Source organism: Coccinella septempunctata, chromosome X (genome assembly GCF_907165205.1).
Source record: "Coccinella septempunctata chromosome X, icCocSept1.1, whole genome shotgun sequence".
Classification (NCBI taxonomy): domain Eukaryota; kingdom Metazoa; phylum Arthropoda; class Insecta; order Coleoptera; family Coccinellidae; genus Coccinella; species Coccinella septempunctata.
In genome coordinates, this window is record NC_058198.1 from 4,970,714 (window position 1) to 4,997,270 (window position 26,557).

The 26,557-nt window shown below is 37.7% G+C and overlaps 1 long non-coding RNA gene across 1 annotated transcript in view; it reads left to right on the forward strand.

The window, feature by feature from the left end:
- The window catches only part of LOC123321946, a 33,377-nt gene extending 11,832 nt beyond the window's left edge, over positions 1-21,545 (forward strand). The window contains exons 2-4 of the long non-coding RNA XR_006538988.1: positions 4,488-4,691; positions 19,260-19,760; positions 21,514-21,545. This is a non-coding gene — a long non-coding RNA (uncharacterized LOC123321946). The remainder of the gene's footprint in view (positions 1-4,487; positions 4,692-19,259; positions 19,761-21,513) is intronic.
- The last annotated feature ends 5,012 nt before the right edge of the window (positions 21,546-26,557 follow it).

The window sequence follows — 26,557 nt, forward strand, 5'->3', positions numbered from 1 at the left end:
GAGCAGGCCAATTTTTTGGCCAGATGGTTTCCCTATAAAACTCGACTATTTGTAATCAGGAAGTTACCTAGGTTGAATTCAAAACGTTAGTAAAAGTTCGACAAATTTTTGGTATACATGTATCGAAAGATTATGTGTAGGAAAATTGATCCGAATACTCCATCCATCATTGGCTGTTCTCATTTCGACATCACTGAATTTCGATTCAAAAAGTCGAAGAGGAAAACCCTGATTATACCTTGTTCAGTGAGATCAGGTCGACTTGTGGCAGAGAACATTCATCCTCTCTGGTCCCTCTGCTTCGAAATATCTAAAAATACACTGCTGGATATCCGAAGGATTTTTACGAGCCAGATAGGTATGTTACATAAAAGATAAAATGATTCTCTCTTAACACGGCCTTGGTTGAGCTTCATGTATTACCTTCTTCCTGTGATATTCGGTACTCGAGAAAATAAACACAACGAACAAAGACGGATGTAGTTGAGTGTATCAAAATTAAGCTCTGACTGAAGTCGCAAGAAAAATAGACCGAAAAGAGTATTTATCTGTTTCGAATCAAAGCTTCAAATCTATTCTATTCCCTGTCTATTACGTCATGCAGAATTAACCATACAGGTTCAGCCTGTTTCTATATGAGATATTCATTTATTTCTGTATCAGGTCTCATAAAGTACCTTACCAAGAAATATCCCAACAACCTTTGCTTTTCGTAAAATGGAGTTTCTCACAATTCAATCTCTGAACACAAAATAATACCTAAAAACTGTATCGTACAAGCACCAGAATAGGCCTTTGAGGCACCCCTCATAGGGCCTTTCTGAGCTATGATTTGATTTCGTAAATTTGCATGCTGGCCACGTGATTTATCATCTCCAAAGCCGCCTTTCGTTGAAAATCGAAAGTCAATTGCGAAGATGAGTGGGCGTTTGAATCGCTTATTCAGCGTACTCCACAATATTCAATGGAATGATCCAAAGAGGCTGGCATATTCTACCTATAGTGAATTTGTCCTTGAGAGATATTAAGTATTTCTTTTACAATAACGCGGTTAGACTATAGAAGATCCGGAAATAGCAATGTTATAAGCCATGCATATACATAGTTTGTTGCTTGGACTATTATTCTCGACCAGTAGCTTTATTATTCAGAATATAATCGCGATGTGAAAGGGAAGATGAAATGAAAGATACCGATGAAATGCGGTGGCTTCGAGAACAGGAATTTTGTCCGTTGAAATTTCCTCGAAAGTCAATATTCAATGTCGGAATGAAATCATTCGTTTATCTAGAAAATGATCCATAGCAACTACACAGATTATCACGAATGTAACTTCAACAACAACCCATCCTATAATAAACCAAGATAAAAATTTACAACAATACAATCGTGAAAATAGAACAATATTCATTTATTTATCACATAAAAAACAGTATGGTACAAGAGTAATTCCAAACAACAAGAATTTATACTAAATAATAAAACAACATGGTCTTTTTAGACACAACCTACTGAACCATTAAAAAAGCAAATAAACTACATTTTAATCTATATAACAATGCATCTGATACTTGATATTGAATTTTCCAATGAAAATAACAAGAAAATCATCATCATTGCCAAAGCTACGACACTAGAATGCCAAAAATGGTTTGAGTAAACCTTCGGAATGGCGCAAGAAAATAATTATAACAACATCAGTAAACCTCAAATATATTTCATAGTTTACAAACTTGTTTTGGAAAAGAACTTAGGTATGTTCTTTTGAAGCACCTAAATAATCGAAATATTATTATAATGGTAATTCATTTTGAACTGTGTGCGACGAAATGAGACAAGAAGTCCCATTCGAACATATCCGAGAGGCTGTATCCCATTAATTGAAACGTAAACAAATCGAGGATCAGATGTTGCTTTATACCAGTTTACGTATAAATTCCATGAGAATTGGGCGCGAAACAGGCTCGGAGGCTTTCGGGGGAACGCGCTTTCTGCACTAAGGATCTCGCTGACAATGCTCCGACTTGTCTATAATTAAAGATCATCGTCGAATGTAATTAAGTATCATCTCCTCTTAGCAGATGTTGGGCGAAAAAAATGCAAGTCCGTTGGATCGACCAGTATAAGAGGCAGGAGTTCATATTTTGCGCGGGACATGTGGATAACATAACTCAGCATCTCTAGGTGGACCGGCTCTTTTCTTATTTCCTCGTTAGCATCGACCACTGGATGAAATGCGAGCCTGGACGGACGCGAACGAGGTGGTTCGGATTTCTGTTGCATAAGAAACATTCAGGGGGTTCATCATTTCTCTCACGAAAAAAAAAAATATATTCTTTGAAAATTGGAATAAGAAGCTGTTGGTTCAGTTGCGAACTGATTCCGAACCAGCAGAGGGCCACAGTAAAAGTAAATGGTCCCCAACTGGTTCCGAATTGGAATCGCGAACTGTATTTCTTCTTCCTGATTTTTCGGTGCTCCAGTTATCTTTTCGAGACTTCCTATATACCTACTGAGGAATTTCGGGCATTCTAGATGTAGAAACGTTTAAAAAATTGAATGTCATTACTCACAGTTTGCTGCAGGTAATATTATGTATCTACTGTCTTGAAATATTATTATAACTTTTGCAGAATGTTTTATAAAGAAAGTATTTTTTGACAAAGTGCTTTCTGGGTTGCGTACAAAGGAATACATTCCTCGGCAGGCATTCGCGTTAACCATGAAGTATTTGAATGTTATTAGCATTCTGACATCAAATTCGTACACATAGAGCGATATTTATTTGTAGAGGAATTCACAACTGGTATAGTGTAATATGCAACTTCCTCGGTATACAGGACTGTTAACGATTTGCTGTGTTCACTTACAATATATCTGTTCATACATCAAATTACCAACAAACTGCAAGTGCAAGCAAGCAATGAGCTTTTTAGCACCTACACTCCCATTATAAGGTGCTAATGACTTTCCACCTACTTCCATAAGTTGGAACTCGAACCGTGTGAGAGAAACGCTGCAGAGCAGTATGTGAAACTACAAAGGGATGCCGATGGAACTATATCCACTCATGCAAGTTTTGATAGAAGAGCATGAATCCATTGGAAACTTTGGTTGCATGCTATTCTCCAAGTGGCGCCAACCAACGTTGAGCCAGTTCAGTGTATGGATGGGTGACCGTTCTGGTTGTGGATTTGGACAACTTGCAAAACTTCGCATTAATATTTTCCTCACCTCTCAAAAAATCTCAGTTCTGAGCACTCTTCAACTATAAGCGGAGTATCTATAGAGTGATTTTCTATCACCGCATCTACCTTGGATATATATATGAAAAACTAGACTTTTTGGGAGATTTATCGACTGAAGAGAATGCCCATGATTGTTCAGGTTGAAACATAATCTCCGTAAAAATTCGAAAAGAAAGTTTTACTAGTGATATAAATCAGTTGAATCAATTTGTTATGTTTTCATTGCAGTGTAACATATTGTTCGCCCCTTCTTTCGAGGATGTGACATGGCCCTCCGTGGAATGTCTGCTCATTTCGAAAGGAAAGAGAGCACGTTTGATATCGATAGTCTGCGTTCCGATTTTTCCCACAATGTCATATCATTTTACCGTACAAAGAAGGGTCCAAAGCAAACTGTTTCTTTTGAAAGCGAAGCCCCATTTCGGAGCATCCATTCCCACAAATTCCTACACGGTGTTCAACGATAGACTCGAGACAAATTCGAAATGTTGGATTCATCAACTAGCCAATTCACTCCAAATAAAATAATGCTGCAGGTTTCATTTTTACATATTTAAGCTTTATAGTAATCAAAATACAAAAAATTGCATCAATACTTTATTCGTTCATTGAATCTGGCAACAAATTAGTAATAACTGCTGGAAAAAATGTTTCAAGGGTTAAAATTTAACAAAATATCAGGAATACATCATGATATTTCGATCTTTCAGGAAATCTTGTGTGTTTCTTGTTACAAAAGATGGATAAAGATAATCCACGTAAATCTCTAATAGAATCGATACTCCCGATTCTTAAGGGTGCCATAACGACTTTATACGTTTTTCAGCCAATTTTCGGGCCCCCTCTGTACGGCTTTGTGAGTTACGGAACGGTGAAGGCATTGTTGTTTTCTCAATAACACCTCAATTTCACCGGTCTCTTCCGTTTCCGAAAATTATGTAAATTCAAGGCGGCTCGTTTACTTCCTCTCATCTTACGGACATAAAAGAGATACTGACCCCTCGTGGACGATGCTGTGGGAAAAATTCGGGGAAAGGACACCTTGATTTGGGGGATGACCTATCGTTTCTCCCCATATAAACAATTTAGGTTACGAGCTGCTTCAACTAAATTTTTGTAGTGAATTTTCAAAATTTCTATGCGTTGTTGAACAATGAAGGCACTAGGTTGAAGAACAAAAAGATACCTAAATGATGAACCATTATTTTTTTTGCTATTGAATACCTTCCCTTGTTTCAGATCGTGATCCTATTTTCAATATTACTTCTGGCTCTACAATGATCATGAGATGGAATCAATCTCTGAGCAGTGCGGTACAAGTACCATGTGATCACGCAAGATATGGAATATATTGAAGAATGTCTTGTTTACATAGCTCCGGGGTCAGCAATTAAGGTCCAACCGACAACAACTATACGAATTGAACGGCGAGGACCCAGAAAGGTGAGTTTCAAAAAGATTTAATGATCTTTTACGGCTGTTGTAAAGGAGAACGATTCCGATTTTTCCCAGAGTTGTTTTTTGAGTCTTTGTTCGATGTTGGGTGACGTTGAAAAGTTTTACAGCTTTGCCCAGAATTGACATAACTTCTTGGTGGTTCGGTTTTTTTTTATGACGAAGACGCCTTCGAAAAACTAGAAAAAAGATTAGCGCGGTCGAGGAGGCAAAATTTGAATCTTTCGTCGAACGCAAATTTTCAGGTGGGCATTGTTGATCCCCTCAGAACTTATTCCTTCAACATCTGGGCAGATCTGAACAATGCGTAGTAAATGGTAATCTCAGTACAGTTAAGAAATCAGGTCTTTTCTGCCAAGGTACTAAACAACTTTGGAAGAAATATCGTTTCTCAGTATAAGTCAATATGAATTTTTATTTGGAGCAGTACGATTTTATCCAGATCGGTGAAAAGTTATATTATCTTACCTGAGAGTGATTTACTTATTGGAATACTCAAAAATTTCTGAGAATGGCTTTCAAGAGCCATACAGGATAGAAACTCGTGTAAAAACTGGATGGCAAGATTGGCAAGATCTTTAATTTAAATAACAACAATATTCTCCTCACTGAGTGACGATTCTAAGAGCCTCATCATATCGTTTTCGTATGATTAGAATATCTGCGCACAGAAACCAAACCCAGAATGATAAGGGCGGTCGTCACTTGCATAATTACGATTCGCAATTATTTCTTCCGTTTTGATACTTGACCCGTAGTTTCATAAGATAATTGTAGTTTCCGCTTAGGACTGATAGAGAATAAGAACATGAATTCAACAAAGTGCATCTCGCTTGTTGCAGAGAAAACGCATCACCCTCTCTGAACTTTGCCCCGCTAATTTAGATCCGACCTTTTTTCTTCGCCGCCCATTCTTGTGTAAACAAATAATGCCGAGGCACTACACAATGTGGAGTGTTAATGAGACAAGTCACCGTCGTCCCAGCCAAACGCCAGCATCTCATCCGATGTTCCTGCATCTTTATTTAGAATTTGAATTAGCGCACGTTGGAGAAAAATGTTAATTTCAACCATCTTCCGGAATAAAAATGATTATTTGCACGAGCCTACTGTCGCAATAGATTCTTTTCCCGTTGCTCGTGTTTGTGTCATGTTGTTTGGTTGTTTTTTGTGTTACTCAATTCCTAACGAGCGAGTAACTGAGTGTAAATATTGTACTTGAATTTTATTACTGCTCCAAGAAGGTTTTCCATTAGCAAATCATGACTTCATCAAGTTGCTGCATGCTACGGACGTTTCTGTAGAAAGGCTCATACAACAAGCAGAGCAACGTCAATTTTTTTGGCTGGAAGACACTACCAACGTTTGTCCCAAATCCATGAGTTTATGTATTTTTACCCTAAGAGCAAAGAATATTGTAGTAACTCTCAATTGGACTCGGTTCATAATTCAAAAACACCAAGGATTCGAGCTTGTATGTTGTCCACACTTTCTACAGTGTCCTTCTTCAAAAATATCGTTCTCGATATACTTAGCGAAAAGTTTCATCAAAGATTCGTATCTCAAATTGATAAAAGCGTTGAAATTTTTCTATTTAGCTTCAATAATGTAGTAACGCCACTGACAAAAGATCATTATTACTCAGTTATGTTGAAGCGAGTACATATGATCCTCGTAAGCCAAGTATAATACGAGTCAATGAGGTTAAATGCACAGTGGGAACAGGAATTTCTTTCTTGTATATCCCAAACAGATTAGAAGGAAACTAGTGTTTGTAAATAGTGAAACATCTGGAAATGAAGCGACTCCGAGTGTCTATATACCTCGCAATGACAACACTGACTTAAGAAAGTTTATTGGTGGCAACTAACGATTTTTCAGATCCATACTTACGAAGTCTTTCACGCATCTCTTCCACGCAGGCCTTGAAGAAGTGAATAAATATATCGTTCAAACAAAGGGATAGGTATGGTCGGAATATTTCAATTGTTTGAAATTAGAAATGAAAATTTCTTGGAGTTGTTCTAAAATTCATGGTGTCTAAAATGTTATATCATTTCAATCTTTCCACCCCATTTGATATTGAAAGAGACTGTATTTTCTATTCTCTTTCAGAGGATTATTCATAAAATGCAGCAATGGTCTGATTTAGTTGGGATACCCTGTATATTTTTTTATTTCCGATAAGTGGGCGAATGTGGGCGGGGACGAGGTTTCCGTATTGGCGAAATTAGTTTGTGCGTTCGTTTTCGATTTCCTGGGGTGGCGTATCGAATATCCAGAGATTATTTCGGTGCCTTCTTGCCTTGGTAATTTTCCACGTGGCCTGGTATGTGGTCCGTGAGAACCACCACCTCCTCCACCGACCGGGCGCCCGTTCCGAACCTTCGTGGATGCTCTTCAAACCACAACACGTTCCATAAAAATGCGGCAAGGCATAAAGGCACTGGTCGTATTGGCGCGAAAGTTTATTATTATACGCCGGACCGAAAGTCGGATTACGCATTGTATTGTTTTAACGACGTGTACTAATCTCCCGGGATAACTCATCTCCGGGCTATCAACACTTCCACCTACATGAAGAGCCACGCCGCTTCGTCGTTTGGAAAACAACAAGCGTCGAAAAAAAAATCAGAGGTCGAAGTTGGCCGTGGATCCCCGTCAGTGGGGTTATCCTTCGGATCCGTCTGTTAAAACTTTGGAAATTGGGCAGAAAAGCTCGTTTTCCAATATCGACCTATGTAGTCGAGCACGAAAAAAATAGTTATAAAGTTAACGTTTTCAGACGTCTAGATTTCGAAAAATAAATGTAAATATTCTTCCATCCACCCTTCAGGCCTTTTCTGGGATGTGACATTCAAGACAGTGGCGGTGCAAAAAAGGGTTAGAAAGCAGCCCATTGTTGTATCCTGCAATTTTTTCATGAAACGCAGGATTTTCGAGAAAAATCTAAAAATGTGATTAAAAAGTAGAATTCTATACGAATCTCAAAATGAGTTCAATCACTTAATTAGATTTTTCTCAAAAATTACAAGACACAAGGAAGTTTTTCAATTGATTGGACCCTAAGGATTTTACAATTTTCAAGAAATGCAAATACACCGTTAGTGCTTCCAAAGAACTTGGAGGGTTCCATCGCCAAAATAGCACTATGATAAAACTCCTGTGTACTGAATTCACTGATAATCGTATGACCTTATTCTGAGATAAGAACTACTATTTTTAGGCGGTTGTAACTCCGAAAGAGGGAGGCCTGCTAGCAAAAAAAATCAGGGATCTTCTAGTTTTGTTTCGAAAATCTGTGACCAAGTTTTGTTCCATTAATTTCGGGACACTCTGTATAAAATTTAATAGGTGATGTTCGTATTGCTATAAATGTAGTGATACTTTTTATAATACATTCTTCTTCTTGAGTGTAGCGTATCTCTTCTTCAAATTATAGAATTTCGATTCCTTTTCAATACTAACTCTCATATATGAGTTTTTCTATTGTCTTCAGTTTCTTTGTATCCTTGATCGGCACCATTTCATGTTCACAGGAACATAAAGATAGCGATTCCGTGAGAAATGCATATATCCACATCGGGGGCCCATTTTCCTCCGGATCAAAAAACCATTAATACCTATGCGCCACTTGTATGGGATTTTTTTCACATACCTGTCCGCCCTACGAGGGCCATTCAAGAATTTAAACAAGTAATTTGTCTCAATTCGGCGAAGAAATACCTACGGGATTTATAGCCACTAAAAGGAATTCTTTCGGATCAACCTGTACCGCTGGGCTGGGACCCCGAGATGATTCCGTCTTCTAAACTACCCGAGTGGTCTCGAAAAAATTAGCGGGAGAATGTCCCGCCAAATTCGGGAGCATCCCTTCTTTTCGCGGCAACAACGGCCCCGAGAGTGGCAATCTTCGTTCGGCGAGGGACGGGCGGGGGGGGGTTGACGTTCTGCGAAAAGGGACCCTTTGATGGATATTTATAATTTGTGTTTCGGGTTCCTTGTTTTCTCGGCGAAGAACAACAATGGTATATCATATCTCACTGGCGGGCTAAACGGAACATCCCTCCCATATCTTGGCGCCGATATTCTGGATCGCTGTCGAGCTTCATCCATCAGTGCCGATTCTATTCGCTTCGGAAATTTCCATTTTGGCCATCTGATAATTGTCGGATACCTCGAGCGACACAGGTATCTTAGCCGAGGACAAAGTATATCGGAAATTGGCCAACGAGCCCTAGCCACTCCGCTCTGAACATACTGTACCACTCATACGCTCGTTTTTTGATCGCTCCACGGTTATGCCAAAGCACGTTCATGGTCAAACTCTACGGGGACAATTGAGCCAACTTAGCGACTTTTCGATTGATCAGTTCTGAGTGCTTTATCGTATAGATTTGGAACGGAATCGTTCAGAAAAGGTGTCTCTTGGTACGTGAAAGAGCTTTCCATTTAAACTTTAAATCTGTTCCATGGCTGTAGGTACATTTAAAGTAACGGATCGCCAGGAGAATTTAATTCGAGAACGAAAGTGGTATGGCACTTGTCTAGCTAGCTAGGAGACTCTCAACGGCCGCCTTCCAACGCACAAGGCACGTAGTCTTGAGCATGAATTTATACGATGAAATTAGGTCCGTCTTCTAACGTTCAACGGCGTCGTAGACGTCTAGAAGATGAGAACTCTCTCTCTATACCATTAGGATAGATCCGAAACCAGTTCGTCGAGATCTAATCGTGAACCACCACCAATAAAATGTCCAATGATGTACTTTGTTCGTGTTAATGTATTTTATGGCGGCTATTTCGTGAATGAATTTTTTTGCCAGGGTACCCACATCGATCGAGAGGGACCGTGAACGGAAAAGAATTGGAAGAGTTAATCGCCTTGGTTCCAATTTCATCGGCTGACTCTTACGAAAGAAATCCTTCGGTTGGGAACACCGAATTTTTTTTTGACGGCTTGGAAATTGAACCGAATTCCGATATCTAGGTTGCTTCCAATTTGATTCCTGGCCAGGGTATCGAAGAAGATGAAAAAACGGACGCCTGCGTGGAAAGCAAAAAAACTACTCAAACTTCATGCATTCGACTATTCCAACCTTTACTGCACAAATCAAGATAAGATGTGAGTTCAAACCTGAGCAAGACTTGAACCTGCTAACTACCTTTCAGTCCCACTCTTGTAAAAGGTCACTGGCATTTTGAGCCATAGAAGATGAATTTTGCAACTTTAGAATATCTTGAGATCTACAAGCTGATGAAGGAATCAAATTTTTATTTTATCTGCCTTCCCAAATTCAACAATCTACGCTCTTGCATTATAACTCTTCTCCTCCAGTGTTGAATACTGCTATATTTCGCCTCAGATTAGCTAGTTACGAAAGAAATCAGCTGATCATCGAGGCAATCACCTGAATCTACTCCAAATAACAAAGTCGAAATCCTTGTGTTCTAAGGACCAAGCATTAGCATCTTCCAGATAAGGAGGAAGTGTAATCTCAAGATGACAGTTATTTATTCTGCCAATTGAACGAGCAGGGCACTTCAGTCGGTTGGCCTTTCAAGGCGCGCCCGCATACGACGACATTTTTAAATGCCTGGGAACCGTGGTCAGCTGACTGCCTGCTCGAAGACGTTCTTGTTGTTTTTGACCCAGTCTCGAAAGGCTCCAGCGCACAGGTTCACGAAGACGTTCGACCGTGCGGGACTTCTACCTGTTGGGTACTGGGGTATATCGAAAATTAAATTGTCCTTTCCATGATTGAGTATCGGAATATTAAAAAAAAAACCTGTTCATGTAGATTGTGGATCGACCAAACAGAGACTTTTTTTAATCTTGGGGTTCTCAGAGTTACTGAAGAAGTTAAGTTGGTTTTAACACAATTGAAACTTTCGTTTTGGCCCTTTTATCGAAGTATACAATCTTGATTTCGGAAAAGGTTGGGCATACAGGAGTTGAAGTTGTTCCTTCATCCTTTCTAATATTGATTATTTGGGGAATCTTGTTCTTATTCGAAAATCGCCTGTTGAATTTTGATTTTACTCAATTTTGGGTAAAACTCGTGTACACAGCCTAGAAGCAAAATATTTTTTCATGGAAAAGGGCGCAGAAAAAGACAGGAACGTTGATTTCTAGCAGAAGTCAACTTGGAGAGCTGAAAGAAAAATGTTGATGTGTATTTCAGGGTTATTTTTCGAACCGAATGATAATGGAAGGTGGGACATTGTATAAGTGGCACCTCGGACAGAGAAGTAGTTCTATTGTATGAAGAGAGAGGGGCCATAGTGGAGCGACGCCTAGATGTCAACAATGAATGACAATACGTTACTTCTTCATGAATGAACCGACTTGCTCTGCGTAGGATGTTGAAGAATTTTTAGTTTATATGCGTGGAGCCACCTTTCCATATCTCACTGAACGAATCTAGGATTCAATTTGGAAAACGTTGGTCCAGACGAAGTTCATTCAATTCACTGGCATTTTTTCAGTTCTTGTGGTGTTGTCAATTGATTTTCGGAAATCATAGTCGATGAAATGGAATGGGAAAAAAAAGAAATTAAGCTCAACCGAACAGTCCCAAGATTTGCTTCATCTAGTATGAACTGAGCGAAATTAACAACGAGAGGCATATTTCCAATGGTTTGCCAAGCAAAAGGATCGGTTCGGACAAGGACCAAGGTTAATTTACCCCATTAAATTCGTCTAGAGAGAGAAGACATTCAGCTGAAATGATTGTAGCTTATTATTTCAACTATTCCACAAGTAGGAAATGTATGAATGAGTCATTCACGTTTGAGATACATGAAAAATAATTCCATTCAGAAAGTTCACAATGGTGAAGTCTAACTTTTTAGTTATCTTCCTTTTTACGAAATTCTCAGGGTGACTTCAAATTAGAGAGTGAGTTTTTCGTTTAGCACAATGAAAAAAGAGGAAGTGTTCAGACATTTTTTTATGATTATGCATCCATATAAAGGCAACACCCCATTTAATTTTGTGTATTCGAATCAGCAAGACGGCATCCTATTGTTTGATATGTATAAAGACGAAAACTCACCCGGTATTTGCACCACCCTCAATATTCGAAACGAAAAAAAAATTCTGTTCTTTATCATATAGTGACTTGAGGTCCACTCATATGCAGTATTTCTGTCATATTCGAAAGAGGAAAGTGTAATCTCTCGTCGATATTTTTATTGGGGACACCAGGAATAAACAGCAGCACTAATTTATCACCGAACTTCGTCCCAAATAGATAGAGCGAAACAAACGGCTAGAAGGGACACGAAATAGAAGTAAATCTGCAAGGGATCAACGACCTACGATCTGAATACTGAAATTGACATAATCTTCTCCCTGTCTAGCGAAAGTCAACAGAGTAATGACTATCGTGCTAATTTTAATCATTCCCGCAGTAAAATTGATTGGTCCTGATTAACAGTCACGACTTCAAAGCATCAAGTAAGTTAGAACCTACAATTGACTAGATAATTGAAGAAATGTGTGTGTGTGTGTGTCCGTTCTATTGGGATAACCTGTGAAAGATGCATGCGTGACTGGAAATCATCAATTTTCGAAATGAACGTTGATATTCCAGCACTGCACCAAAGCAATAGTAGCCAGATGGAGGGAGAATTGCAGTTTATCTTTGGTATATGGTATTTCACTGCAATTTGCTCTTCCGCAAGGCGCATGCTCGTTCAGTTGTAGATATGGGCATATTTCCAATCTACGCACATGCGGGTTGAAGCTTCGAATGCTTGGAAAATATTGTTTCCTAATTAATGTTCAAGGCTGGACCCTCTAGTCTATGAAATATCCCCTGACAGTTGTTTCCACTGGAACCGATTTACAAAATTTTGCCAAAAAATATATGATAGTGAATATCAAGATTTTGTATTCAGATTTCGAAAAAGATTTCTTTTGATGAGACTATTCTCATGCTCTTGTTGAGATTCCTTCATTTTCGGCTAGTCTTCCATCGCCTTTGCTTTCTATCGAGATAAAAATCTCCAGGCTAATCAAACGATGTTCTGAATAATCGATTCACATGCACCTTCAGCATTCAAGAAGGCCTAGTTCGTTGTTCAGTATCAACAACGCATTCAGAAGATAAGTTCACTCTACTAGAAACATTCCAGACAAAATAAAATGAGTATGCAGAAACCGAAGGAAGTCGGAGATCGCTTGCGGTCCGTTAGTTGAAAAGGTTTCGGCTTTTTGAAGGGCTTCAGAGTCGGTGGGATCGGGCGAAACGCATCAACCTGTTCTCGGAAATTTCTTTTAAATATAGAAGGAATACGAATGCTCCCACATTTATAGGAACACATTCATTCATATATAAGGTCTTCAAACCGCCTTTGTAACTTAAGAATATCGTTGGAGATTCCTGAAAGCTTTGGGGTGGGATTGTCTTTGATGCCCAATTTGTCCAAATATTTCGCTCTGATGGTGTACAATGAAAGAGGTATTCTGTTGTTCATTTCCTGTTCGGGCTGGGAACGGCGTTTTTATCGTAAAAAGTATGGATCCGAAGGGGCTTCTCGATATTGTTCACATGATTACGTTCGCTTCCATTGTGGACGTGGTTACCCCATTTATCAGTTCGTTTGCGCGGCTATTCTTTGGCAGATATCTGGGAGATAGCGAAAAACTCATTCTCACACCGTCGGAAAATTTCAGGTTAAACATTCAAATGAGTAATCTTCGAAAAAAATGTTTCGAATGCTCATATGTCTGATTTTTCTTACTTTTCCCACGAAAATAATATAATTTGGGCAAATTTTCATGTGGAAAGAGTCATGAACACAGAAGTTAGAAGTTCTATGAGCCATTGTGAACACAAATTATTCTCTGAACGAAATGAGATTGATAATACCGTTTCCACGGATACTCATAGAAAACTAATGACAGTTATACGAAACGATTGAAATTAATCTGTCGAAAAGAAGTGTAATTTGAAAGTTTCAAGAAAACCATGCATCAGTTTCTGTTTTTCCTTATGGTAACTATTTTATAATAACTCTAATAACTATAATAAGGTTAGTATGGAAATGCTTTCTATCTATAATTCAAATCAACAACATCGAAGTAAAATTTTTCATTGACACTTCCTGTGGAAGATCCCAAGCAAGTTTTGGTTTAATTGGATTTCATTCTCTGAATGTCCCTTGAAAGATGAATTCAACAGCCTCTGAACTGTTTTCTCATCCGATTAATTTGTCTGAAAGTTGGATATTTTTAAAAATTTTTGCTTCCGTCCAAAAGAAGGAGTTGTGTATTATTCAAGTTATAAAAGTGTATGTTTCCAAATAACACTTTGTATATTTTATGAATCTCATATAATTTCGATCACATTATTCCCAGTTTCATCCGATTGAATTAATAATGCAACCTAAGAACACAGAACTTAGAAGTTCTATGAGCCATTGTGAACACAAATTATTTTCTGAACGAAATGGGATTAATAAGACCGTTTCCATGGATACTCATAGAAAACTAATGACAGTGATACGAAACGATTGAAAGTAATCTGTCGAAAAGAAGTGTAATTTAAAAGTTTCAAGAAAACCATGCATCAGTTTCTGTTTTTCCTTATGGTAACTATTTTATAATAACTCTAACTATAATAAGGTTAGTATGGAAATGCTTTCTATCTATAATTCAAATCAACAACATCGAAGTAAAATTTTTCATTGACACTTCCTGTGGAAGATCCCAAGCAAGTTTTGGTTTAATTGGATTTCATTCTCTGAATGTCCCTTGAAAGATAAATTCAACTGCCTCTGAACTGTTTCCTCATCCCATTAATTTGTCTGAAAGTTGGATATTTTTAAAAATTTTTGCTTCCGTCCAAAAGAAGGAGTTGTGTATTATTCAAGTTATAAAAGTGTATGTTTCCAAATAACACTTTGTATATTTCATGAATCTCATATAATTTCGATCACATTATTCCCAGTTTCATCCGATTGAATTAATAATGCAACCTAAGAACACAGAACTTAGAAGTTCTATGAGCCATTGTGAACACAAATTATTCTCTGAACGAAATGGGATTAATAAGACCGTTTCCATGGATACTCATAGAAAAATAATGTCAGTTATAAGAAACGATTGAAAGTAATCTGTCGAAAAGAAGTGTAATTTAAAAGTTTCAAGAAAACCATGCATCAGTTTCTGTTTATCCTTATGGTAACTATTTTATAATAACTCTAACTATAATAAGGTTAGTATGGAAATGCTTTCTATCGATAATTCAAATCAACAACATCGAAGTAAAATTTTTCATTGACACTTCCTGTGGAAGATCCCAAGCAAGTTTTGGTTTAATTGGATTTCATTCTCTGAATGTCCCTTGAAAGATAAATTCAACTGCCTCTGAACTGTTTCCTCATCCCATTAATTTGTCTGAAAGTTGGATATTTTTAAAAATTTTTGCTTCCGTCCAAAAGAAGGAGTTGTGTATTATTCAAGTTATAAAAGTGTATGTTTCCAAATAACACTTTGTATATTTCATGAATCTCATATAATTTCGATCACATTATTCCCAGTTTCATCCGATTGAATTAATAATGCAACCTAAGAACACAGAACTTAGAAGTTCTATGAGCCATTGTGAACACAAATTATTCTCTGAACGAAATGGGATTAATAAGACCGTTTCCATGGATACTCATAGAAAAATAATGACAGTTATACGAAACGATTGAAAGTAATCTGTCGAAAAGAAGTGTAATTTAAAAGTTTCAAGAAAACCATGCATCAGTTTCTGTTTATCCTTATGGTAACTATTTTATAATAACTCTAACTATAATAAGGTTAGTATGGAAATGCTTTCTATCGATAATTCAAATCAACAACATCGAAGTAAAATTTTTCATTGACACTTCCTGTGGAAGATCCCAAGCAAGTTTTGGTTCAATTGGATTTCATTCTCTAAATGTCCCTTGAAAGATAAATTCAACTGCCTCTGAATTGTTTTCTCATCCGATTAATTTGTCTGAAAGTTGGATATTTTTAAAAATTTTTGCTTTCGTCCAAAAGAAGAAGTTGTGTATTATTCAAGTTATAAAAGTGTATGTTTCCAAATAACACTTTGTATATTTTATGAATCTCATATAATTTCGATCACATTATTCCCAGTTTCATCCGATTGAATTAATAATGCAACCTAAGAACTACAGTTGAAATAACTGAGAATCTCGCTGATAAAAACAGCCGCACTAGAATTAAGAATTATCCACAGATAATGTGGATATTCAATATTATTAGTCCGGCAAAACTTAAATTATAGTTCTTGATTTCTTGGAAGTATCCTCATCTCATTATATGGAGCGAAAAATGTTTGCATTTACACGATAACCATCCAGTTTCCAACCTCGAAAACAAGATGAATATTTGTTCAGTAGACTTTCTTCAATCATTTAGCCGTTTGCTTCAAAACTACTCACTTTTAACAATTTAAAGGTTGACCGAATTTTGGTCGAATCTGTAGATTGTTTTTTTTTGAAATTATGACAACCTACTGTAAAGGGTTCCAGGTAGTTGTTCGGTTTTCTTTTCACCTGTGTCCATGGTTTATTAAAGGCTACTTGTGGCAGGAATCTGCGCGGGATGCTGTGGTTTTTGGGTATAAACAAACGTACCTACTCTTGGCCGGTGCAGTTCAACTCCACTTGACAGGATAATGAGTGATCTCGAGCATATCCTATTATCCTTTCGAATGAGATACTTGTACCTATTCGATAGAGCCTGAATGACAATGCTATAAAATCATCAGAAAATTACCTGTACAACGCGATGTCAGAAAATTCTTCATCGTCCTTTGTTGGATGGATCAAACAATCCGAATTATTACCCACCAGTCCCTATTCGTTTGATATTCATTAAAATGTTGAGGAGCATCACGTAATTAAGATCATTTTCCACTATATTCGTTCGAGCTGAAGGGAAAAAATGTAGCCCAACTTATAAAGGGTTGCTTAACCTCCAAATTTACCATCAAAGCGCACCAATTCTACTTCCTCCAATGCTAAATTATAGAGTCAATGATTTCTTTCTTTGATTTTCTTGGGTACTTGTGTGAAACCTTTGTTTTATTTATGTTCAATATTGTCAAAAATGGGATGACCGATGTTGAGCTGGTATAAAAAGGAGCTGAAACCTTGCATGAATGAAAATAATAACAGTTGATACAAAGGCTCGAATATTACATACAATGAATTCAAAAACGTCATACACCTTCGCATGACAAGGCTAAAATACGATATTTATCATTACTCAAAGAGTTGACTATGAAAGATGAAAGAGGGCGACGAGCCAGATGTTAAAAATATCCTGCTCTTACAATTTCGCACTTTTTGACATCGTTGAAGAGTTATTAATCAGTTTGGAATGTTGGAACAAATCGTATGTCAGCACAAAATTTTACCGGCAAATTTGAAAGGTGTGGACAAAAAGTAACACGAATTATTGTGCCTTTGTCGCCAGACTCTTGTCGCGCCGTTTGAAAAAGCAAACCTTTCAAGTTTACAAAGTGGCTTTCTCGAGGCACGAGGTATCCGAGAACATTTTCCTCATACTTACTTCTTGTAGTTTAGTCATAAAACAACTATGAGCACAGTATGCTGTGTGAAATTGAAAAAGGAACTTGGCTCCTCACAGGGGATTTTATGAGAATAGAAACAATATCCTTCAAAGACGAATGAAGAGAAACAATAACTCAATCGTTTATTTCGAAGCACGATCATCTAGCACTTGAAAAGGTTGATTTCTGGAATCCATCTTTATTATAGGGAGATCGGTTCATCCTCTTGTTAATAGGGTTGTCAAGACTTTTTTCTAGAAGTAGAAGTGACATAATTTCAAAAGACACAGAGTTATATAAATCGGGGTATGAAAGAAACATTGATTTAGACCAAAAAAGGCTTTTCATCTCTCCTATCATTTATGATTTAGAACCACAAATGATTGAAGTATTGTCAATGTCATTTGGTAGATAATATCATCGAGTATCAAGCCCCAATTGTTGAATACTCAAAGATATTATTGATTAATAATGATAGTTTTACAGTCATACAGAAACAACGTCGTGATATCTCTGTACCAAGCTAGATTTATTAGTTTTGTCTGAATCATATTTCAATGGGTTTCTGATAATTTTCATCCATAATAATTTCTAACTCGAACGAGTAGAGCTGCCTGCATTCTAAATAGGATGATTTAAGCCTTATTTATAGTTGATTTTCTGAGAAAATGCAACCCATTTGGTGCCAGCCTGAGATTCTGCGAAAATGATAAGCAACGTTGAAATTCTTCCATTACTTATGCGCCTACTTCCGTTTAATCGTTCCGAAAGATTGGAATACTGACTATAAAAAAAATCAGGAGCATACTAAGTTGATAAAACATCGAGTAAATTGTGAGAAAATGATGGAATCTAACAACTCATATCCAGAAAACTTCTCCAAAAAGATTTTCTGATATACCTGATTTCGAATTCAGAATTTTCCGTTGCAATGAACTGTACAACGAGTACCTACATTTTCTGGGTAGCCAAAATTGTCTCGTCAATAGCGTTTAGTATTTCGCATGTACAAGAAAAATCGATTGAAATTCTGCTCAATTATTGTACCCTGTACCGTGACTGCGTTCGTTTTCCGTAATTGAAATAATGACACACGATGGGGAATCACTACGAGTGGTGGTGAGGATACACAAAAACCAAAAAAAAATCGAGAGAGAGAGGAACGGGTTTTGCCCTTGTTCACTTCCCGTGATTTTCATAAGGTTCACATTTGGCTGCGACGCATCTTGCTCCTTTACAGTCTCGATGCTGCGAGAGGAGGAAATGCCGTGATCGAAATAGTTAAAAAAAAGTCCGAAACGTATAACCGTGGAGAATCTAGACGTGTCGGGGCAAACGTAAACAGTTTCTGGCGGCGCGGCAGGAGGATAAGATTTTCCCTGTTTCGTAAACACCCATTCGAACGCTTTCAGGGTCCCTCCTAGGCGAGATAACGAATCGATTTGGACCTTTGTTTTCTTGATGACTGTCGATTCATCACTTCACGAAATAACTTCTAGTTGGCTGTCAGGTTGGGGTAGTTTTTTCATTCCTTCGACATTGAACATCGACAAGAAAGCGTTTTCAGAAATGCGATATTCGTTCGAATATCGGTCAAATTGTTACTACCTACCGATCTCGAGTTGTAAAAAGATAGGCTGGATTGTTTAAGTTCATTATTGAAGCATTTAGGGAATCGGGAAAGAATTCATATTCATTGATAGGAAAAGGGTTTTGTTCAAAGTGAAGCTTTTCCAAGTACTTTTGTTTCATAACTGAATAGCAAAACGGCTGTCGTACTGCTCACAAATTATATTGTTTCAAAAGAAAAGCACGATATATTCACGATTGCGGACGATCTAAGGACAATGAGCTAATAAATTCCTCGAAAAGTTCTTGAGTTCATCATATTAGTTACTTAAAATTACCCTTGAACATTATAGACAGAAAGATTAGTTTCCAATATGAAAAGATCAACTTTTGATTCCAGGCAAACACCAGGCGAAAAGAAAAGATTAGACTGAGGGGTCTTGGAGAACAGTTTTTCCCTTTGAGAGCTGGGCTGGGACCCTGAGGGGTCTTGGAGAACAGTCTTGTCCCGTTTAGGGCTGGGCTGCCAAGGGATCTCCCTGAGGGGTCTTGGGGAACTGTCTTGTCTCTTCCAGGGCTGGGCTGCCAAGGGATCTCCCTGAGGGGTCTTGGAGAACAGTCTTGTCCCTTTCCGGGCTGGGCTGCCAAGGGATCTCCCTGAGGGGTCTTGGAGAACAGTCTTGTCCCTTCTAGAGCTGGGCTGCCAAGGGATCTCCCTGAGGGGTCTTGGAGAACAGTCTTGTCCCTTTCCGGACTGGGCTGCCAAGGGATCTCCCTGAGGGGTCTTGGGGAAGAGCCTTGTCTCTTTCAGGGCCAGGCTGCCAAGGGATCTCCCTAAGGTCTTTTCCTACTTGAGCCATCGATAGACCAAGGTGTGATGAAGCAAGATTTGAACGTCAAGGTGAGTGACTTTTCATTATGATGGTTGAGGGTTGAATTGCAGTTTTTGTAACTGACATGTTACAGCTGGTTTCATAAATCAATTTTGAATTTCCTCTCATTTTCTCAGTTTTACTGAAAGAAGAACCTTAAATCAGCTCAAAGATTAATAAAGAGACTTTAAAATTGATGATGAAACTGGCTGTATGACCTGTTCGATTTCCATTTGTAAGTGCACCGAACGTTTTTCCTTTACATGCTAGCGCATGTTCCCTAATCAAGTCAAAAGTTATCGAGGAACAAAATAAATATTCATCTAGCGTTGGGATCTGATTTTTGGGGGTTTTGTGACCATACTTGATGATACTTGACTGGACGATATTCGATACGAATTTTTTATATCTAAAAGTTAATGTTCGATGACAACGTTTCGTCTTTCTTCGTTTGCCATAAGTTCTCAGTTTATTATCCTAAAAATATCTCGTATAAACAATCTGTTATTGGTGGTGTAATGCCCAGATGTTGCACCAGATTCACCGATATTGTGTTACAAAATGCCAACGCGAAGTTCGATGGAGCTGAAGGATTTTCATGCATGGCAGTTCACTTCGACGATCACACTCTGGGTTCTTCTAGTCCCTATAAGTTTTTGATTTGTCGTATTCGCAAAATGCTGAACTTTCGAAGTTTGTGATAGATAGAAGAAAATATGTGGGCTGCTGTTCTCTCCCGAGACTAGTAGAAAACAGTTTATTCGCTAAAAAACCCCGTAGCCCCTTTTGCATCCTAGGAAACCTATCTTGTGCAGAGTTTCTGGACGTTATTTGCTAATTTATTTCAAGAATCAAGAATTTGATGATGTTATTGTAGACCAAATGATACCATTCACGTTTAAAGCGATAAACACTTTTTTTCGAAGAAACATATGTTAGATTCTCAATCCAAATTTTAAATACATATTGACTGAACTCCCATCATTCTTCCACAAACAATAATATGAATCTCCTCGATTGAAAAATATCAACTTGGGCTCAAAACTTTTGTAGGTACAATTGGAATTTCGGGATTGAAATGGATCTTGAGATCCCAGCATCTCTAATCATAAGTCATCTCGATGATCGGAGAAGAAGGACAAATTTGTGTCACATTTGCTTTTAAATCGGTTTATTATCATATTCTGCCTTCCTTCACGGGGGGGGTGTTATGGTTTCCAGCCTCCACTTTTCGTTTCTCTCAATTAGTGTGTCCCATTTTTTTACGGTTTTTTTTTATTAATTGACCTACTGATTTAGGATCATGGCTATCAAAGAAATTGTAAAATCTTTGGTCCTTTGATTTCACGGTCAACTAATAAAACACAAGATTCATGCTGTTTACACTTTCCCAAACATTTATAACCTCATTCTTCATTTGGCGCCAAAGCCTTTGTGAGTCAGGTAGAGATGAAGATGGGCGCAACCCGATTGGATTACACAATGAAGTCATCCTGAGTTTTTATTGTTTTTTTTTTAATTTTTCTTAGGAATTGGGCCCCGAAATTTGTTTCCATAAAAATCAGAGATGAAGAAAACTAGAAATTGCGTCATTCTCCGCTAAACGATCATTTCAGAATATTTTCGAATTACATTCTACTACACATCTGTAATTTCTGACGACTTATTTTCACTTTTCTTCGTTCTCTTCAATTCAACCGTTGTGATTTCTGTTCTGATGAATCACACCCATTTTCAACTGGAAAGATTGAATTTGCAAAACTAAAAAAATTTTCTTTTCAGAAAATATAACGTGAATTGGGACCCAGCTACCCCAAAAGGTAAGAAGCTATTTCATGTATGAATATCATTAGTTTCATTATTCCCAAATCATTTCGTATTTTCAATATTCGGATTTCGATTTTATGAAGACAATTGATTGATTCCATTGTTAGACATGGTCTTTTTTGAACTTTCCATCTCTGTCTCGTCCGTTCAGTAACTCGATTAAACTGTAACTCGTAAAAAGTACCTAGTACAAGTGTCTTTATTGAAGGCATTTCCACGGTGGTTTTCAAAATTTCATCACACAATGGAGGATCTCCTAGAAATTTTCAGGTCCATAGGTCAGACGTGACAAGTGACGCAATCAAATATATACATCCTAGTCTTCCTTTTGTATGGTAGGTGAGAACCTTTACGTGCCCTGCCCTGAAGTCCACATATTTCAGGATTTCTTTGTGGGGGTGCCTTCAGACACATTATGTTCCGTAAAATCGTAGAAATGGGACCCGTTGCGGTATTCGAGAATGGTTTCCCAATGTGAAATGCACTTGTTTGAAGGGCGGCATGCATTATATGGACAACCGCCTTTTTATGTCCGAGAAGCATTGGGTATTTACGCAGCAGATTGACTTTATCGATTTCCGTTTCGATTGTTGACGAGTATCATCGTGAATTTCACGACCATGTTTAACAATTGGATTTAAACTTTTTTGCGACCACCAATGTGGAACCAGAAATATGATTCTTTATAACTTGATTGGATATAAGGTTCATGCGATATTTGAGTCATAGCTAAAAGAAGATAGAAAACAAAAACTAACGAATATTGGTGCATGTTTGGGCGGAGAAAGAGATCAGGTTTTCTTACAATAAAGGGTGAACAACTTGAACGAATAATTGATATATTTCATCATTTTGCTACTTTCTTCAATTAATTTCGATTACGTATATTTGATCCAGAAGCTTATTTCTTATTCAAGTGTCTCACTGATTTGACCATCTTTTTCTTTTCATTCAATCCTTCGTCATTTAAACTTGTCGAATAATCCAAAACATCGCCCCTCAGGTCTTGTCGAGAACCGAAATCGTTTTCGCCGTTCCAGAATCGGTTCGGCACTGGTCCGGAATCAGTTACAACTCCAATTTCTACGTGCCCACACTCCGTCCAGTTCGGAACTGGTTCTCGAGTGGGAGGCAACAAACCCATTGTATCTCTTCGGCATAATTACCTATCCGAAATCGTATCGGAACAATTAATCCCGAGAAATTCCTCCGTAACACCCACTTCTAGTTCAAGGACGTGGTCATTTCTGGCCAAAGGGAGCCGGCTTTTTCTCTCGCTCGATAAGTGGATCTCGATCATGCATAGAGACCTTGTAATCCGTGCCGTACGCACAAGAACGTTTCAATAATTTGGTCCATTGCCGCCCTCGAGATTATAATTATAGGAAATATCGATGTCGAATCGTATCTGGTTCTTGTAGAAACGGGATCGGAGGGAAATTGAGGAGAGGCGTAGCTCGGTCCTCACATTCGAGCGTGGAATTGAATAAACCGAGGAAATTTTGTCTCGAATAATTGAGCCTCCTTTTTTTTGATTGCACGAAAATCGCTCAAGAAAATGAACTGAGCTAAGATATAAATCACAAGATTTCCACTAACGATAAGTTTTCACCCCTATCATGTTTGAAATAGCTGTTTTAGGTGGGTGGGTTTATAATTTTTAAGATTCAGTAATATCAGCTGACGATATTGTATTTTGTCCGTGCCCAACTCCCAAAGTTTATTGATGGAAACAATAAGCCGAAAGTCGATAATCTTAATCTTTCCCAGATCGAAGGATCGGATTTTCTTGTTGGGCATGAAATAAAAGTAATTCCCGCCTATTTTATATATACCTGTTACCGGGTTCCATTGTGTTGGGAAGGCAAGAGCCCGTTCTTTAAATCCATTGAAGATCTATTTTTATTTACTAATGATGGCCACCCGTGAACGCTGGAATGTGTATACAGAAAAGTTATATCAGATTTCTTGAGGGAAATTTCGTGAAATAGATTTACGAGCGAGATGATACGGACAGACATACTAACACCTTAAACATGTTAACTTGATAAAGATAGGGAGACGAATTGATAATACATCAGATACCTGAGAGAAATTGGCCATCTCGTCAATTCTCTCCGGCAGAATACGAAACAAAGAGGCTAACGGCCAGTACCTAGGCGCCCCTTGTTGTACGCCTCGTTTCTTGAATCTATTTGTTTAATTTCACGCCGAAACTTTGAATAAACAAAGATGTTCACGAAAATTTCGCGCCAAACGCCAAGAGGAATTCTTTCAAATCTTTTTGAATAACGGTTAAAGATCTCAACGTCACGTAGAAGACACTCCGCTTCCGGATTTTGTAAATCTCGAAATATTCCATCGTTGATGGGATTGGAATCGATCTTTTGGGTAAATAACAAAGCAACAAAGGGGAAGGTTTATGATCTGAGGTCTAGTGAATGAAGCTTCCCTTTCAGAGGTGTAATAAAAATGATAATGATAACAATATATTTATGCTAATGCATAAAGAAAAATATAGAAAAAGGCCCAAAAGTTACTAGATTTTTAGCTACCTGATTATTTTCTGGTGGTACTTGGAAGATTTATGAGACAAGGTTATGACAGAAATATTCGCAAACAAGTGGATGAGGAAGTTGACTGTAAAACTTTCTACAAAGAAAAATATATTCAGCACGTGCTGACTGACTTACGATAGGTCTTGTCGAAGCCCCAGAAATTTTGAAGGACCAAACATTTTAATATTTTCGTTTCATTCATTTTGAAGAATGAAGTAATAATTTTTTTTTAATTTAGTTTCATTTACGACATTGTTGGAGGGATCCAAATCGCAAAATTTTTGGTATGGATTTCCAAAAAAAACTTTTTTGAACCCTCAAATTTTTGGTTTTCGTTTGGCTTTTCCTAATTATTGAAGCAAAAACTACGGGATTCATGATAGGGATCGAAGGGTAGCTGCATGTTCAGAAAATAGCAGTCCCGATTTTGAACAGTTGCCATGCGAATAATCAATGAGTCTTCAACCAGACACATAATTCAGAAGAACAGTTATATTGAAGGATTCTAGACTAGCTTGATTGTTAATTTGTTCTATTTTATTATTCAAGGATGTTCGACTGCATATCTCGGAATTTTTCCATAAAAGATCGTATCGGCGGCTCTGTAATTTTTCCCCGTTTGAATTTCTCCGAAGAATCACAAATATCCGAGCGATATCTCGCACATTTCGTTTTGGTTTCTTATGATTTTGGGCCGAGTCCAGAAGTACACCGCTAACCGCAAACAATTATTCGGCCAATTCATGTAAATTTATTCGGTGTGTTCGTTCACGAATCCCGATTCGTTGGTTGTTAGGACAACATCGTGCGTCTTGGCATTAACGTCCCGTTTAGGAAACTTTGTCTAGGACTCTAGTCGTTATGAATCAAGAAAGGCTGGTTCCCAGACGGGCCGTTATGGCTAGATACCGCTTTTGAAGGACAAGTGCATTCAAAATTCCCGACTAACTTGTCTTCCACGTATGGGGTTCTATTCCTTGCGCCATTAGGGTCGTCCGCATTTTTTTTGCCCGAACCGTTTTTTCGTTCGCCTCATCGTTGTTCGCACCTTGATAGGCGCCTAACGTCTTCAACACTTTCAGTTAAATGACTACTTACCGCCAAAACTACCCTCGATAGGGGCAGTTATAAAACTTTTCAACAATTCTGTTTGTTTGTTGTCACCTAAGTTTCCAAATGACATTTCATGGGAATTGGTGCCCTGCGTTAAAAATAAATTGAAATTTCGGGATATCAGATGCTAAGTGATACCTACAGAAGTTAGAGAATTGGTTTTTCTTTTTGATCCGAAGATTTTTAAATCATGGTCAAAGTCAAAGATGTCCCTTCACTGAAAGCACACATTATAACCTTCAATTGAAATGAGAAAAAATTTGAAACTTTACTTTCTATAAAGTTAACTAACTACCAACAAAAAAAATTACAGAAAGGAATATTATTGATCAAAACAAAATAACTAACGTTTATACTATTCTTGATTATTTTAGGAGTGAATGGCAGGTAAAAAATTTTGAACTTTAACGGACTCTGTCACATACAGAGCTAATAAACATAAATACTCGTTAAAATTGTTTACTATTTCTAAATATCTCTTGATTGTCGTTAGTTTCCCAAGCTTTTCATCTATTCTCAAGCTCTCGTAAACGGTTCAGCTCTCCAGTTCTTCAACAACTTTGACTTTGACCCTTTTCGTGTGAAGTGGTAACAAGATGAGAAATGACAGGCTGTAAATAATAATAATACTCTGTTGGGGCACACTATTGCGTAATACGTGTTAATATACTGATCTGCAATTGCATTTTGTCAATAGATCAAAGGTCTCGTGAAATATGGCCCGAACTTTCGCTAAAAATACACCAGAAGTCATTTCTTATAACGATACAACAACAAAATAAACCTGCCTAATCTCATAATGCCACAAAACACCATCATATTTTATCTCTACGGTAGACGTTTCGACCAGCCTACCTGCTAAGGTTGAAAGAAGAAAACTATATAAATCAGCTGATTTCTAGCCGTTGCCATCCTTCTTTTTCGGAACTCTTTGAGTTGTCGGAATTTATAGAAGTCTCGAATTCCTTCCCACAATATCCGTAAGGGACCTTGCACGCACTCATAAAATTGAGTGATTTTACAACGATCTTCCTGATTTATTTATGCGTTTTTTTTTTCGTTGAAATCAAAAAACAGGATACGTCCAATACGCACCATCCGAAGGACTTCTGAGAAGACGAACTTAAATTAGGCCATTAACGCCATCACAAGCGAAAGTGTCCCAAACAAATAACACCTATCAAATTTTCCTGGAGACAATAGTTTATCCAAATTGTGATCGTGGGCTTGGCCACCTTGATGGCACAATTCAACTCCTGTAGACTTTTTCTATTTCAGTCGTTTTTTTTCATATCTGATTTTGGATCAGATGTTCGGTTATAAGTAGA